The 17,929-nt window shown below is 37.4% G+C and overlaps 2 pseudogenes; both read right to left on the reverse strand.

The window, feature by feature from the left end:
- Positions 1-1,501: 1,501 nt before the first annotated feature.
- On the reverse strand, positions 1,502-6,085 carry LOC127442726 (protein lifeguard 1-like; annotated as a pseudogene).
- Positions 6,086-8,368: 2,283 nt separating this feature from the next.
- LOC127442727 (protein lifeguard 1-like) lies at positions 8,369-16,370 on the reverse strand (annotated as a pseudogene).
- Between the last annotated feature and the right edge of the window lie 1,559 nt (positions 16,371-17,929).

Raw genomic sequence — 17,929 nt, forward strand, 5'->3', positions numbered from 1 at the left:
GTTACAGGCGATTCCGATTGCCTCGAACAGACTGGTCACATTGTGGCAGAAGCAGAGCCCATCTTGACAGGTGAAGAAGCTGGAAAAAGTTTGGTGATGCTTCCTCTGATCTGCGACTTGCACACTTTCATCCAACAAGTTCCACTGCTTGAGCCTAGATGTCAAAAGCTCGGCGTTGGACTTGGTGAGACCAAGATCTCCAATCAAGTCATTGAGGTCTTTTTGGTTGGGGTAGTATGGGTTTCTTTCCTCAGCTCCACCTCTGAAATCCCTCAAAGTCCAAATCCTTGATGATCATCTTGATAAATTCAAGGAGAACATAAGAGTGTACTTGGAGGAGCAAGGTGAGTGCTTCCATCAGGATATACTGGACTTTGAACGCCGCTACCAAGGACAGTATAACGAGAACATGATGGGAGGCTACATTTGGGGGCTGATTCATGAAAATGATTTACAGTATAATCGTAAATCTCGAAAAACTACCCCGCTTCTAAATCTTTTGTAGTCATTTTTGTATTACTTATAAATCCAAATGAACATATATTTAATGTTGTTTTTTTTTCAGACTGTATGTGAACGAAAAGACACAAATTCGCCCGTTTTCTCATTGAAAATAGGTCAATTTCAAAATATCACTGTCCTGGTCACAAAAGCAAAGTTTGTGGGGAATAATAGCCATTTTCTATACTTTTGAGGCATAAGCAATTAGGAAATAACACTTACTACCCAGGAACCAAAAAATAATAATTTGTTACACAGTGTTATTAATCAATTGTTATGTATTATATTTTCTGTTTGTATACTGTGTTATAAAGATGTATTTGCTTTTGGTGACATTTCTTTTTGTGAGTGGAATCAATAAAATATTTCTGTAAAGTTCGTTATCATTAGTTAATGCTTTAGGTGTCATAAACTAACATTGAACAATATACAGTATATTTGACAGCATTTATTAATCTTTGTTAATGCTTAATTTATAAAAATACAATTGTTCATTGTTAGTTCATAGTGCATTAACTAATGTTAACATACTGTACACAACATTTGATTTTAAAAATATATTACTATATCTTAAAATTAACATAAACCAAGATCAATAAATGCTCAAAGTATTGTTCATTCTTAGTTCATGTTTATTAATGTTGTTAACAAATGGAATCGTAAAGTGTTAATATTTCTTTAAAAAATAAATTAATAATAATAATAATAATTCCTTAACCAGGAAACTGGAAGGCTGGAAAATGACTAGAATGACTGGAAAATGCATTGGTCAAAATGGTGGGAATGGGTATAAATATAGCAAAGTTTATTATGATTTCATTTAAGCATAACTGAGGAGCAATATGGTTACATTATTTGCATGAGGAGAAAGATGAATTAATTATTCAGTCATTATCAATAAGGTCAGTGTGTTTATCATTATAGATATGCTCTATGTCATGCAATGTGTGCAGATTTTAAGTACCATGTACTGTATATGTTCCAGTATGTATGCATGGGTTTAGTTTCTGGAGCCACCACCCAGAATCATAAGTATGTAGAGGAATATCATAATGATCCAGGTAGAGAAATAAGGCAGCAAAGACATACTCTTCAGCACTAAGGTGGTATTTCTGCCTGCCAATCATCAACTGACAATCCACTGCCAGGAGCTACAGAGATAGAAACAAAGAGATGCTAATTATTTTGTTAGGCATTTGCATGTAGTTTTTTATTGTATAGTTAAATATTGAAATGCATGAGTAAATCGACAAATAGTATGAGCAGAATGCCGTTACAAACAGTGAAGACCACACGGGTCTTAAAGAAGCAAGAAAGTGAAAAAAAGATGTAACTTGAAATTGTGGTAAAAAAGAAATTAGTTTAGACAGAGCAGCTGTGAGGACCAGAGAGAGAGAATGATCGTGAAATGGACTTTGTGCCTCTGCGACAGGACCGCCAGGCGCCGCTCATTCACTGACCGCAGAGAGAGTTAGGTCATAGACCTGGATGAGTGAACTGAAATAAAAGGGAGCTGTTCCATTTGCTGTCCTGAAGGCCAGAGTCAAAGCCTTGAATTTGATGTGGGCAACTAGTGGCAGCCAGTGGAGTGAAATCAAGAGTGGGGTGACGTGAGCCCTCTTTGGCTGATTGAAGACCAGACGTGCTGCAGCGTTCTGGATCAACTGCAGTGGCTTAATCATGCTAGCTGGGAGTCCGGCCAACAGGGCATTACTGTAGTCCAGCCTTGAAATGACCAGAGCTTGGATCAGGATTCCTTGGCAAGGTTGAGCTGAAGGTGACGTTCCATCATCCAGGCTGAGATCTCAGAGAGGCAGGCAGAGATATGAGCTATAACGGTGGGGTCGTCAAGCAGAAACAACAGAGCTGTGTATCACCTGCTGAGCAGTGATAGGAGAAACCATGTGCCTTAAAGGTGCTGTTTGTGATTTTTTTTTTTTTTTTTCATGGAGAGGTATGCAAAAGAAATCCTACTCCCTAAAATATATTAATGAAATAAATGTTGTAAGATATCTCACCTGTCTCTGTGACAGCACTAGACTCTAAACAGCAAATAAAAATGTGTCTGTGGTCTGCAGACAATAGCGCTTTTGACCTGTTAATCATTTTGCGTGTTCTCAGTATTGTAGTTGCAGCGAATTATTGAGGCTTATTGCCATTTTTAAGCCATGTTGTTCATAACAGTTGTCTGCTGAGGACACTATTTTGCTGCTGTTGTTTTAAACAAACGTTTCTGCATGATGTTGGTCTCAATAAAGCTCATTTGTTATCTTTGGAGTGCAGGGTTTTGGAAAGAGGGGGTGTGGCTAATTCAACGGCTCAGTCTCGTGGATTTAAATTGCTTACAGCACCTTTAATGATAGGTCCGAGTGATGTAGTGTAGATCGAGAAAAGGAGGGCTCCAAGCACTGGTCCCTGAGGAACACGTGGCTTGGACACCTCTCCTCTCCAGGTGACCTTGAAGGATCTGCCTATGAGGTATGAATCAACCATCCAAGCATAGTTCCTGTGATGCCCATTTTATCTAATGCATTTCACTGTAAACCCTAAAGTTGTCATTACTGGAAATATCAAGTTGTCTTAATTTAGTTTTACTTGAAATGTCAGGTTTTGGGCTCATAAGTCAAATATTTAAGTTCACTGAACTTATTTATCTTAAAAATCCATAGGCTTTAAGAGTTAATAACTCAAAGTTTTGAGTACAAAATTGAGGCTATGGGGAATTTGCTCTTGAATTATTAAATTATAATTCCATGGTCAAAGGGAAGTTATGGGGGCATTTAAATAGTCATCATTAGGAATTTATAGAGGTTTTAGTTCTTTTGTAGTATTATGTTGTTTTGTTTCAAATAGTTGTTTCGTGTGATGTCACCATTAGGGTGATCAGTGTCCCATTTGGTCAAGCTGGACCCTGTTGACAAATTCTTGCAGTTAAAGTGAAGGAATATTTTAGGGGCGTTAAAAAATATTGTATCGTATTGTATTATACGATACAACGCTCACTATACAATACCATATCGTACAATACATAAACAAACACATTATAGTGCAATTAAAACCAAAAAGCACAATACTGAAAGCTAAGGAACAGTCTTCTCCCTGGAGAGGCGCTCACAGGAAAACAGAGCAACACACTTACAGTACATAGGCAAGAAGATCGATGGCAAATGGCAAGTAGATTGTACTGTTGCAGTACAGCTTGTCGAATTTGCAAACGGTGGCATGTCCTGGTGCTTCAGTACATCAAACATGTCATTTTATTTATGCCAACATATTTCCAAGTTTTCAGTATTCTTTTCAGATCCTTGTACCTGCTTATTTGTGGCCTTGGGCATTATTTATATGTCCACAATATTTCTTGTAACTTGTAATTCTCAATGTATTGTGATTTATAAACAAACTGAACATAACTGGGCAGAGAAAAGTATAATGGTGAATGAGATGACCAGAGTCAGTCCTAATGCAATGACAACTGCAGTTGTGTTGTGATATGAGGCTACAGTTCCCACAATGTAGGACAGACTCAGAGTGACCACTGACTGCAGATACACAAGAGTTTAATGTGTTGAGTGTAATTACAACATATACTCCCTGCCTCCTGGCCAGCTTATAATTTTCAAAAATGTTTTCTGATTGATTTTTAATAGGGAACTTTGTTTTGAAATAGATGGCACAAAGGCTCTGCGTCTAATAACATGCAATGACCTTTAATTTAATTATAGTCAAAATCTACAACCAGCTATCAAGGACATGCACATCCTCAAAACTGAATATGGAAAACAAACAAGTGAGGAAATCTAATGGAAAACGTCCTCATACTGTATAATTATAGGTGGCCGTAATGGATGTAATGTGATGTTATAGATGTAATGCAAAGTATGAAGACATTAATACACAAACTCAGCAGTCCCACCAGGTTCCAGGGATGAGCTTGACTGAATGAGGAACAAAAGCTAAGACACATGGCCACCATTAGAAAGATCATATAGGAGCTAAGGTACACCCAAATGTTACTCTGCACAGCTGCCTTAACTGTACTTGAGAAGGTGAACACACAGACTATACTGAAGGTGACTACTAACTCAAGTGTTACCACACTGAACACCTGTACGTGCCGACAGAGATGTGAGATTACAATGAGTACCAACACATTTATGGTGTCACATATTCACAAATATAGTTCTCACCTTCCTGATAAATGCTCTGCTAATTTTGTCCTCAAATAATGCTGTGATTAATTGAGTGCTCTCAGCTGCATCATTGTCATCGGTTATAGAGAACAAACGTGCTTTATGATCACTTAAAGGGAAGACCGGGGCTAGTTGTCACACTTGGAATTTGTCTCAAGGGGCATATCTCAGTAACTACATGGTTTTAAGTCTAATGTCTTCAAATATTCTCGAACTCTAGCATTGTTGGTTTTAAACATGTTCCAAAACCTTTTTAAATTACAGTAATTGTTGTAAATTTTATCCTCCAAGCCAAAATTCCAATTTCATCGTATTTTTGCTGTAGCTGTTGGGTAAACAAGTCAATGCAATGAAACGACACAAGCATACATTCAGCTATATAATGAAGATAGATTTTTTTTTAATTATATTTTGGTCCCACTTTATATTAGGTGTTTGCATAAAATCATGCGTGTACGGGTAAGGAGCTTCAGTTAATCTTCACATAAACCATCAGAATGGGGAAAAAATGTGATCTCAGTGATTTTGACCATGGCATGATTGTTGGTGCCAGACTGGTTTAAGTATTTCTGTAACTGCTGATCTCCTGGGATTTTCACGCACAACAGTCTCGAGTTAAATCAGAACGGTGCCAAAAACAAAAAACATCCAGTGAGTGGCAGTTCTGCGGACGGAAAAGCCTTGTTGATGAGAGAGGTCAACGGAGAATGGTCAGACTGGTTCGAGCTGACAGAAAAGCTACAGTAACTCAGATACCCACTCTGTACAATTGCAGTGAGCAGAATAGCATCTCAAAATGCACAACACGTCGAATCTTGAGGCGGATGGGCTACAACAGCAGAAGACCATGTCAGGCACTTTATTAGGACCATAGTGTTCCTTATAAAGTGCTCAGTGAGCCTATTTATTGTGTAACTACATGTTGTTCTACAAAATTCTCACAAGAGTCACATTTGGGCCTACTGAGATTGAGGTATAGGTGCATTATAATGCAACAACAAGAATTTACATAAGCATTTGATACAATGTACTTATTAAGTACATAGTAGTTAAAGACACCTAAAATAAAGTGGGTCCTATATTTTTAGATACAGTAAGTTTAGATTGATGAAAGTAGATTTTAAACAAAAGGCATTTTTAAGCAAAAGGACAAGGGTATTTTTCATAAATGTCACGTTTCTTTTTCACTACTATTTATCATTTTCAATATTTGTTGGTCAAAAATAATTTACTGTTTGTTTGTTTTTTTGTTTTGTTTTGTTTTTTGCTGCTTCATGATGTTGTGTGTGTGTGTGTGTGTGTGTGTTGCACGATAATTATTTTCGTTTAAATTTGGCTGAAAAGCCTATAATAGGCTGTGAATTGTCAGGTTCTGTTGCGACAACTTACCCCATATAGCAGGGGATGTTGTCATAAAAGGTTAGCATGTGAACTCTATCTTTTTACTGAAAAATAATGGTGAAAATGTCCAATAGCTTTTTTGTAGCCTTTAAGATACAAGTGCCTATACAAAAACTGACTTTCAAAACTAAACCTACATTGAAAAATATTCACCAGAGTCAAATGTGTGACAGCTATCCCTGATATGCCTTCCTATACCCAGACGTTTTTAAGTTGCAGAGCTATTGTGCAGCATAAAATAATTAAGTGTACATGGCCATTGCAAACAGCAAGAAACTTTCCTGTCAAATGTGGTAGCGTACCTGTCATCACTTCAGGTGCACTTGATACTTCTGCTTTATTGAAGCCTGCCTCCTTCGGTGACAGCTTGGGTGCAATATAACCGCAGGAACAGATGAGAGGTTTGTGGCAGTGCCTTGTGCATATGCAGGAGGCATATACCGAGGAGGAGAATCCATTGGTGCAATTGTTCCATAGTTAGGACCACTCTGAGTTGTATTGTGGCTCTGTTTGTCTGCCATCCTAAATAGAATGTGGTTAGTTACATTGTATTGTCAGAATGTCAAAAGAACAGGAAGAAAGTTTAGCACATTGGGGTCAAAGTGTAGATTTATATGAGATGCTTTTAATATGTCAATAAATGAGAATAAATACAGCTATGAAGAAATGAGAAAGAGCATATCAGAACAATAAAAACAAAAAAATGCGGTGTCTGCAGTGTCTCTGTGACAGCCTGTGGTTTCTTACAGTTTTCAAACAAACTGATAAACACTTTGAAACTATAACTTGCAAGCTACTCTAAGATAAAGTTGGGTAGTTAAAGGGGTAAAGTCCTAGGGTCTTCCATTTTAGGGTAAAGCCCCTTCAGGTAAATTATCTGTGTGTAGGACATTTGACCTGATCCATAATTATATTACATTGTGAGCTGTTGGCTGGGGCCATGTTTTGCAAGATTGAGTCATATGTTATTACACTGTAATGAACAACAATGATTCTCTCTCTTAAAGGAATTTTTCCGTGTTCAATACATGTTAATCTCAATCAACAGCATTTGTGGCATAATGTTGATTACCACAAAATTAGGTGGCTGCATAAAATCATGCATGTACGGTTCAGGAGCTTTAGATAATGTTCACATAAATCATCAGAATGGGGGAAAAATGTGATTTCAGTGATTTGGACCGTGGCATGATTGTTGGTGCCAGATGGGCTGGTTTAAGTATTTATGTAATAGCTGATTTCCTGGGATTTTCACACACAACAGTCTCTAGACTTTACTCAGAATTGTACCAAAAACAAAAAACATCCAGTGAGCAGCAGTTCTGTGGACGGAAAGGCCTTGTTGATGAGAGAGGTCAACAGAGAATGGCCAGACTGGTTTGAGCTGACAGAAAGGCTACAGTAACTCAGATAACCACGCTGTACAATTGCAGTGAGCAGAATAGCATCTCAAAATGCACATGTCGAATCTTGTGGCGGATGGGCTACAACAGCAGTAGACCACGTCAGGCATTTTATTAGGACCATAGTGTTCCTAACAAAATGCTCAGTGAGTCTATTTATTCTGTAACTACATGTTGTTCTGCAAAATTCTCATAAGAGTCACATTTGGGCCTACTGAGATTGAAGTGTAGGTGCAGTATAATGCAACTAGTATATTCATATAAATATTCAACTCAATTGTACAATAAATTAAATAAAGCAAATTAATCCTTAAACTGTTTGTGGTGAGTAATTGAACGTTTCAGGTGAAAGGTGTCTTTCAGGTGACTGCTCCCTTCTCAATTAGAATTTTTTTTCTGCCATATAATTCAGTCAGTCAGAGGCTCAAAAGCCAAAAGAAGGAAACTGATTTAAGAAATGGATTTTACCTAGGATAAGGATGAATGATGTAAATGGTGTAACTAAAAAGTGCAAGCATAAGTGGAGAGATGCGGTCCTCAAGACTGGAGGACACTCTGTGCGTTCAGTTGTTCTAATTGTGAGTACAGCAGTTTGCTACCTTTTGCTGTGTTTTGTTAATGAATATATGTTAAGTTGTCTGAATTCAGTATAAATTAAGCTCAACTGACAGCTTAATTTGGACTCACCCCTCCTTTTCTTAAAAAAAAAAAAAAAAAAATCCAGTTTTTTTTTCATACATGGTTTTTATTTTTTATCCATTTTCTAGTAGTTTTAGGAGGAGTCCTTCATGCCAGATGGAATCATACACCTTCTCAAAGTTCACAAAACAAGAGAAGACTTTTTTTTTTTTTTGGCTGTACATGCTCGTAAATGATTCTCTCTCTCTCTCTCTAAAAAGTTATGTTTATCATTTTTTAACTGTGGTGAAACAGAGAGGATTCTTCTCATTTAGTACACTTTTGGTATTTAATGTGAATAGAGATATAGTCTGTAGTTAAAGACCCATTAGGAAATAGTGACTTAAGAACTCTGGAGAATTACATATTGTTATGCTAATGTTTTTTGGCACTGCATGATAGACACATACAGTACATATGTGAAAAATCTGTAAACATAAGGAATATTTTAATATGATTGTTATTAATCAAAATATGTATTGATAATAACATTAACCAATATAAAAGTGGTTAATTGTTAGTTCATGGTTAACACATGTAGTTAACTAATGTTAAAGGAATAGTTCACCCAAAAATGAAAATTCTCTCATCATTTACTCGCCCTCATGCCATCGTAAAAAAGGACTTAAATATTGATGTGTTTCTCACCCACACCTATCATGTCGCTTCTGAAGACATGGATTAACTGGAGTCGTATGGATTACTTTTATGTTGACTTTGTGTTTTTTTGAGCTTTATGAGAACCAACAGAGCTGAGATATTCTTCTAAAAATCTTTGTTTGTGTTCTGCAGAAGAAAGTCAGTCATACACATCTGGGATGTCATGAGGGTGAGTAAATGATGAGAGAATTTTCTTTTTTGGGTGAACTATACATTTAACACATACAACCTTATTGTAAAGTGTTACCATTGATTTAAAGCATAAATAAGAAAGAGTACAGTTACATTATTATGGTTAAATATACATTTTAGAGGATTTCATGATCTACATGTTTGCTATCACTGGAGATGTGTCATTTACATTTAAAGCATTTAGCAAACACTCTTATCCAGAGTGTCTTACAAAAACTGCATGAGATGACAAGCATGAAATGCATAAGGTTTTCTGCTAGGAAAAGAAGTGCATGCTGTACGAATATAAACAAGATCTGTTGTTTTAATAGCCAAACAAGCTATTTTTAAATTAATCCAAGGATTGTTGAAAGAGGTGAGGGCTCTTTGGTAAGGGTGTAACAAGGCGTGCCATGGTGGTCAGTTGAAGTGGGTCAGTCTAGGCATCAGCATGGACCGGATGTTGGAGGGTGCATGTCCATTAACTGCATTGTATGCCAGGACAAGTGTTTGGCACAGAATAGGGAGTGTAGCAGAGGTGTGATGTTAGAGTACTTGGACAGTTGAATATCAGCCAGTCTGAAGTATCCTGGATAAGCTGCAGTGCTTTTATTTTTTTCACCCCAGTTTGGCATGCCCAATTCCTAATGCGCTCTAGGTCCTCATGGTAACGTAGGGGCTCGCTTCAATCTGGGTGGCGGAGGACGAATCTCAGTTGCCTCCGCATCTGAGACCGTCAATCCACGTATCTTATCACTTGGCTTGTTGAGCACGTTACCACGGAGACCTAGTGTGTGTGGAGGCTCACGCTATTCTCCACGGCATCCACACACAACTCACCATGCAAAAACCACATTATAGCGACCACGAGGAGGTTAACCCAATGTGACTCTACCCAATCTAGCAACCGGGCCAATTGGTTGCTTAGGAAGCCTGACTGGAGTCACTCAGCACGCCCTGGATTCGAACTTGCGACTCCAGTCAGCGTCTTTACTTGCTGAGCTACCCAGGCCCCAAGCTGCAGTGGTTTCATTAAATCCTTTCGAAAATGAGAAGTCATGTACTGTGCATGTGTGTGCAGATTTGGAGTGCCACTGAGGATGTACTGTATATGTTTATTTATTTGTGTGCATGGATCTGTATGTATTGGTTTAGTTTTTGGAACCTCCGCCCATAATCATAAGTATGTAGAGGAATATCATAATGATGTCTAGGTAGATTATTAAAGCAGCGTAGATGTACTCTTCAGGATTAAGGCTGTATGATTGCTTGCCCATCACCAACTGACAGTCCACTGCCAGGAACTACAGAAGAGATAGAAACAAAGAGTAGCAAATTATGTCATGTACAATCTCACCTATGTAATACAATACCAGTCAAGAGTTTGGACACACTGAATTAATTTCAGTGACTTTACTATTCTTTAAAATGCGGAAAATAAAAATAATAAAGAATGGGTAGGTGTGTCCAAACTTTTGGACTTATTTTCTTAATACTTGACAATTGCATTTTTTTTTATTTATTTTTGCATGTAGTTTTCGATTTGATCAAATTCTGATGCCAATTAATATTGATCATGCTTTACCAGTGCATACAAAAGGGCTCCCAGACATCCGTAGACAATTTGCAGTACTTGGGAGTAGAAAAAGATGCTGAAGAATCCGAACATGAGTAAATCGACAGATAGTATGAGCAGAATGCCGTTACAAATAGTGAAAGAGTCTGAAATAAGAGCTGAAAATCAGAAAATACATAACTGAAATTAGCTTAGAGGTAGCAAAGCAACTACATTAGACAGATTAAAGCTCAGATTATCTTTCAGTGGTTTCTTTGATCTAATATTTTTAAGAGGAGATAAGTTGCTCCTGCAGTTGCTTGATCAAGGTTGTCCATGGTGATACATAGTAAGGAACTGTGTAGCTCTTTACAACTGTGGTTCAAGGCTCATCTTAACTCAGCAACACAATTAGGACTGCAATTTTTTCAGTATTCTTCTCAGATCTGTATCTATTAGAACGCTTTTTGTGGCCATAGGCATTATGTATTTTATGTTCATCATAGTATCTTTTAACTAGTAATAGCTGATGTGAGATTAGTGTAAGGTATGGAGATACTGAACATACCTGGGCTGAAAAATTGATGATGGTGAATGAGATGACCAGAGTCGATCCTAAAGCAATGATCACAGCAGTTGTGTTGTTATTTGACGCTACAGTTCCCAGCCATATAGGACAAACTCAGGGTGACCAATGACTGCAGTGATACAAGTACATGTTGCATAAAAACACAACAGTTTTACAGAGACATATAAACAGAGTTTATGATGTTATAATGAATTGCAGAAGTAATGGCTGACATGTACAGCTTCATTAAATTACATTAATTACATTAAATACAAGTTATATTAAATATAATTACACAGCTCTTAGGAACTTTTGTTAATGATTGGTCAATCAGAGCATTTTATGGTAAAATATTTTATGTATAATGACAGCTACACTTTATAATTGTCTGTTGTCAACAGATTTCCTACATAGCTGTACTGTATACTAGTTATATATCTGTTTATACACTCCACAGACTCTCTCATCTCATATTACTAGACAATTTCAACTCACATCAATATTCCATGCCAATTTCTCCATTCATTTGGTAAGTAGCTGTGTAATAAAAGTGGGATAATAGATAAACCTTTTTCAACCTGTCTGGAATTATTTTGCAATAATGACTGGCAGACTGTACATCCCTTACTGAAAGGGATAGTTCACCCAAAAATGAAAATTCTCTCATCTTTTACTCACCCTCATGCCATCCCCGATGTGTATGACTTTCTTTCGTCTGCAGAACACAAAGATTTTTAAAAGAATATCTCAGCTCTGTAGGTCCATACAATGCAAGTGAATGGTTACCAGACCTTTCAAGCTCCAAAAATCACATAAAGGCAGCATAAAAGTAATCCATATGACTCCAGTGGTTAAATCTACACTGATCAGCCACAACATTAAAACCACTGTCAGGTGGGGGCGCCATGCCAGGGTCGGACATGTGAATGGCGAGCTCTGCACACTTTGCTAGTTTTAATAATATTTGTGTCACAAACCGGTGAGATTCGATACACCCTAATCCTTAATTGTTTTGGGAAGACAATATATCAGAATTCAAAATCCTCAGACTCTGGAGATATTAAAAGACACTTACGTGGTCGGGCTGATTCCCCTCAGTGGCAGGCCAGAAGCCCCTGACTCAGTTCAGACGGTGAACTGAAAGAAATCCGGCGTGAATTGATGAATGTGTTGGCAAGGCTGACGAAGGTCGTTGCAGACTTGGAAGATCTTGCTGTAATACGTCAATCGATCACTTCCATGGAGATGAAATTCACTGAGTTGGTTACAAGAGTTGCAGATGTTGAAATAGGGATTTATTATCTGGAGTCATCGGAGAGGCAGTTAGCTGCTAATCCACTAGCAACCAAGGTGGATTTGGAACGTGTCTGGGAAAAACTGGAGGATTTGGAGAATCGTAATCGACAAAACAACATCCGAATTGTTGGAATTCCTGAGCATGAAGAAGGGCGAGATATGGTGAAATTCCTAGATGAGCTCTTTCCGAGTCTGCTTGACATAACAGGCCATAAGCTGGAAATCGAGCGAGCTCACAGAGTTCCGGCTTGGAGGTCTGCTGAGGGAGACAGGCCCCGATCAATTCTGGCCAAATTTCTGAGATCATCCGATAAAGATCTTGTGTTACGCGAGGCGAGGAGTAAAGGAAGGCCTTCTTGGAAGAACCACAGCATTTTCTTATTCCCAGACTTTGCGAATTCGACAAGAGAGAAATATGATCGATTCAAGGAATGCAAGAAACTCTTACATCAACGGAAGGTCGCTTTTGCACTGATGTTTCCGGCCAAACAGAGAATAGATATGGGTGGTCGCAAAAAATTTACATGCCCACAGCAAGCGATGCCCTTCATAAAGGGGATGGGCTCTTTTTTTGTTTCTTTTTGTGTTGGCTCTGCCTAGCGCCTGGAGTTTGTTTTGTGGAATAACACTCCCTCAGGAAAGTTGTGGAAGAATCTGCACATTCTTGGTGCTTATGCCTCATATCAGCTGAAGTTTATTGAATATTTCTTGCAGGATATTGGAATGATTAGGGCATGTGTTGCACTCGTGTAATGACCGAATGGACTGGCTCACTGAACATTCGTTTAACTGCCCGAGGAACTGAATGGCCCCCTTCTTTCTTTTCTTTTTTTTTTTTTGTGTGCCGGTTCCGCTAGCAGCTGGAGCTTGTTTTGTGGAGGAACACACCTTCGGGGCAATCTTCACCTTTTTTGTGTTTTTTACGCTTATTGGCTGGAGTTTGTTTTATAGAATATTTTCTGTTATGTAATACTCTCTCACAAAATTTGTATAGAAGCACCAGCTTGAGCAATCCAATGGCAAAGTTGTCGCGGGGGCTCTCGTAGGCGTACATGGACTGTTTGAGTTTAGAGGGATGGACGCTGGTTGGCACTGTCGCGGGGTTAATGCGCACGTTTTCGTTTTGGGATTTGACTGTTGCTCTAATGTTGGAATGTGGTCATTATAATTTTATTTTTGTTATACAATCTATTTTTTCTATGTCAAAATGTCAAATGTTAATATGAGTGGATTGTCTCTCTCCACATGGAATGTGAATGGTTTGGGGCACCCCATAAAAAGGAAGGAAGGTTATTCATTTTCTTAAATGTAAGAAATATGATATAGTGTTTCTTTAAGAAACGCATCTTTCTTTGCAGGAAGCTGAAAAATTTTGGAAGATATGGGGTGGGCATGTTTTCTTTAGTGCTGGCTCAAGTAAGAGCAGGGGAGTCATTACATTGATAAGTAAACATCTACAATTCAAATATCTCAAACAGAGTAAAGATAAATTAGGAAGAGTCATTACTGTTTAAGCAGAAGTTCAGGGGCAAAGTCTTATTTTGGCTAATATTTACACACCTAACATTGATGATCATAGCTTTTTTTTATAGATCTTGAAGGGATGTTGCAAGCTGCTGGCACCCCTCATGATATAATATTGGGAGGAGACTTTAATCTTTTGATGGACTCAGTCCTTGATCATAGTGAAGCAAAAGTGTGTAAGCCCCCTAGAGCAACAGTGACACTTCACAGGATGTGTAAAAATCTTGGTCTTACAGATATTTGGACACTTTTGAACCCATCTGGGAGGGACTATACATTCTTTTCATCAGTTCATAAGATTTATTCTAGAATAGATGATGTTGTTTGAAAGTATATCTTTTTTTAATGTTTATTTATTTATTTAATAAATAAATGCACACACTGCTACACTGAAAAAAATTGTTCAGGAATGGTTTGAGGAAATTTTGGACTTGGCCTCCAAATTCCCCAGATCTCAATCCGACTGTGCAATAGGGGATGTGCTGGACCAACACGTCTGATCCATGAAGGCCCCACCTCGCAACTTACAGGATTTAAAGGATCTTTTGCTAACGTCTTGGTTCCAGATCCCACAGGACACCTTCAGAGGTCTTGTGGAGTCCATGCATCGATGGGCCGGAGCTGTTTTGGTAGCACGAGGGGGACCTACACAATATTAGGCAGGTGGTTTTAATGTTGTGGCTGATCAGTGTATGTCTTCAGAAGCGATATGATAGGTGTGTGTGAGAAACAAATCAAATCAAGTCCTTTTTTTCTATAAATCTTTACTTTCACTTTCACATTCTGAAAGTGACAGTGGAGATTTACAGTAAAAAAGGATTTATAAATTGATTTACTTCTCAACCAAAGTGCTTGCATCGCTTCAGAAGATTATTAAACCACTGGAGTTATATGGATTACTTTTATGCTGCATTTTTGTGATTTGTGGAGCTTCAAAGTTCTGGTTACCATTCACTTGCATTGTATGGACCTACAGAGCTGAGATATTCTTCTAAAAATCTTCGTTTGTGTTCAGCAGATGAAAGAAAGTCATACATATCTGGGATGTCATGAGGGTGAGAAAATGATGAGAGATTTTTCATTTTTGGGTGAACTATCCCTTTAAACCTTCATATACATCTATAGGCTACTGCACTTTGTGAAGAGGAAGTACAGGTTGTACCAATCTCTAACAGAAAGGAAATCACCAAGTTACAAAATGTAATTGTCCAATGGGTCAAGCTATATGATTATTAGTAAATGTACTAAAGAAAAAAACTTTGTGCAGACTGAGGAGCAAACAGGAGAAAGCAACTCGGTGTAGACTAATAGTTCACTGTAATACTTTTAAGGTTACAGAGTTCAAATCCACAGCCAGTTTTCAAGTTAACCCTCCACACTGAATATGGAGAAGGATCAAGTGAAGCAATCTAATGCAGACTTGCAGCATCTTCTAATCCATAGGCAAATTTCCAGAGTGTAAAGACCTAAATGTAATGCAAAGTATGAAGATATTTTACTATATGCAGACTCACCAGTCCTAGCAGGTTCCAGGGATGAGCACGACTAAATGAGGAAAATATAGCAAGACACGAGCCCACCACTGCAAAGACAATGTATGAGCTGATGTACATCCAAAAGTGACCCTGCATGGCTGCCTTGACTGTGCTTGAGAAGGTGAACACAGACTACAGGTGACTAGTAACTGAAGTGTTACCACACTGAACACCTATGCAGGTAGAAAGAGAGACTGGAGATCAGATTCCAATGAGGACCAAAACATTTAGAGCCATCATTACTTTTATGGTGGCACACAAGTCTCACCTTCCTGATAAACACTTTCTGAATAGTTTCATCATCAAATGCTGACACAATCATTTCAGTTTCATCAGCTGTATAAGAGACACCTGTTTAAGAGAAAAAACAAACAAACATTCTTATTGTTATGCTTGTGGGTGATATTTCGTACATTTTTAAGCTTCTGTGGTTTTTAAATTCCACTTTCAATTCGTGCAAATTGCTTTACTTTTGTTAAATGTCTCATCTGGAATTTGTAAATAAATTCTAACATTTGTGAAAATGCTAAATAATATCCAGTATAATATGACTTAAAACTAATCCATTTATGGTTTGATGTCGATGAAGGGGTACTTGAACCTTGGGGTTGTAGGGGTACAAAAGACAAAAACCGTTTGGAAACACTGACGTAAAGTATCTGTCATGACTACAGGTGCACTTGGTTCTTCTGCTTTGCTGAAGTCGGCCTCCTCTGGTGGAAGGTTGGGTACAACATAGCCGCCTTGTGCAGGAAGGGGTGTGGGGTACATGATAGGGCCCACAGGATATGGAGGTGGCATGTATGGAGGGAGAGGATACATTAGTGGGGCTGTTCCATAGTCAGGATCACTTTCAGTTGCAGTATCGTGGCTCTGTATGTCCGTCATCCTAATCAAGATGTGGTTAGATTGCAGTGTTAGAATTTTAATAGAACAGGAAAAGAGTTTGCCTCTGGTGTAGAAGTGACTTTTTGATGTGCCAAAAAAGAATACTAAATACAATCATGAAAAAAAAAAAGAGAGAGAGAGAGAGAGAGAGAGAGAGAGAGAGAGAGAGAGAGAGAGAGAGAGGGTAAAAAATAGCAATTAGTGGTGTCTATAATATTTATCTTCGTGTGTGTGTTTACAGTAAAATTCAGTATGTCCACACCTTTAGCTAGGAGTTCATTGATGTGAAAAATTGAACATGAAACTGATTCTAAATTATAAGTAGGTGATACTGGGGAAATAGTACATTTTTTTAAAACTTTCTTATAACTCACTGACAACAAATTGACCCACCATCCTTGGGCATAAGAAATATATCTGAAAAACGTTTTAGTATCATTAATTTATTTATACATTGAGAAAGACTAGATAATGGATAATGAATTTAATACTTAGCCAGAATTATAAATTGTATCAAATAAATCATAGTAGTCCACTGCCTCTCAAATAAGCGCACACATCTTAGCACAAATATGTTTAATATAATATTATTGTTGAAAAACTAAACAAAAAATAAAATAAACAATTTTCTTCAAAAAAGTGTAAAATAATCTTATATTATGTAGGCCTATAACATTACAATATTAATATTATATTATTGCTTTAATACTTAAGTATTCAATTATTTATACGGTACTTTTACGGCAAAGACAGCAAATAATAATAATTAAAAAATATATAATAACTTTCAGGCCTTTTCTTGTTTTAAGAAAATTTCTCATAAGGTTAAATGGTCCCTTTTTTCTCCAAGCATAGAAAGAAATTCACACAGCATATGCTGAGAAACTTTCAACAATTTATTGCTTGATTGTGATGTTACAGTTGCCCCCAGTTTGTCCTATATTTGTTAATTTTCCAAATTGTACCATCAGTTTTACATTTCTAAATATCCTGCTGTTTAACTGGTTTTACTGTCAATCAAATGATCAGTTTAATTGAATTAGAAAGGCTGAGTGCACTACAATGACAAATCAATAATTTGTTGAATAAAAGTTGATTAAAGAGACACTTCATCCATGACATTCAGTACGAAAAACTGGCTTTTGTTCTCAATTACTTCAAATGATGTTATCACTTTATTCTAAAGAGTTCACTGATTAATTAGGGTTTTATTATAGATATACAGTTCAGACAATAATTCTACATCCTCATTCAATCTTCAAGCAATCTCCACATAATTTTTACACAAATTTAATTACTTTGGATATGGATGTTATTAAAGCCAAAACTGAGTAAAAGTAAAAAAAAAAATAATAATAATTCATACTTCACTTTTTCTCCACAGTCTTGTTACTTGTGGTCTGTGCACACAGAGATCTCTTTTGTTTAATGCCTCACCTTTGTTTCACACAGGCTGAAGTAGGTTTCACATCCTTCGATTACATCATTGTCAAAAACCTCAGTGTGGAAAATCTGCAGCGAAGAAGTTCAGATTGCATATAATTGCAATACAAGTTATC

This window comes from Myxocyprinus asiaticus, chromosome 6, assembly GCF_019703515.2.
Source record: "Myxocyprinus asiaticus isolate MX2 ecotype Aquarium Trade chromosome 6, UBuf_Myxa_2, whole genome shotgun sequence".
Classification (NCBI taxonomy): domain Eukaryota; kingdom Metazoa; phylum Chordata; class Actinopteri; order Cypriniformes; family Catostomidae; genus Myxocyprinus; species Myxocyprinus asiaticus.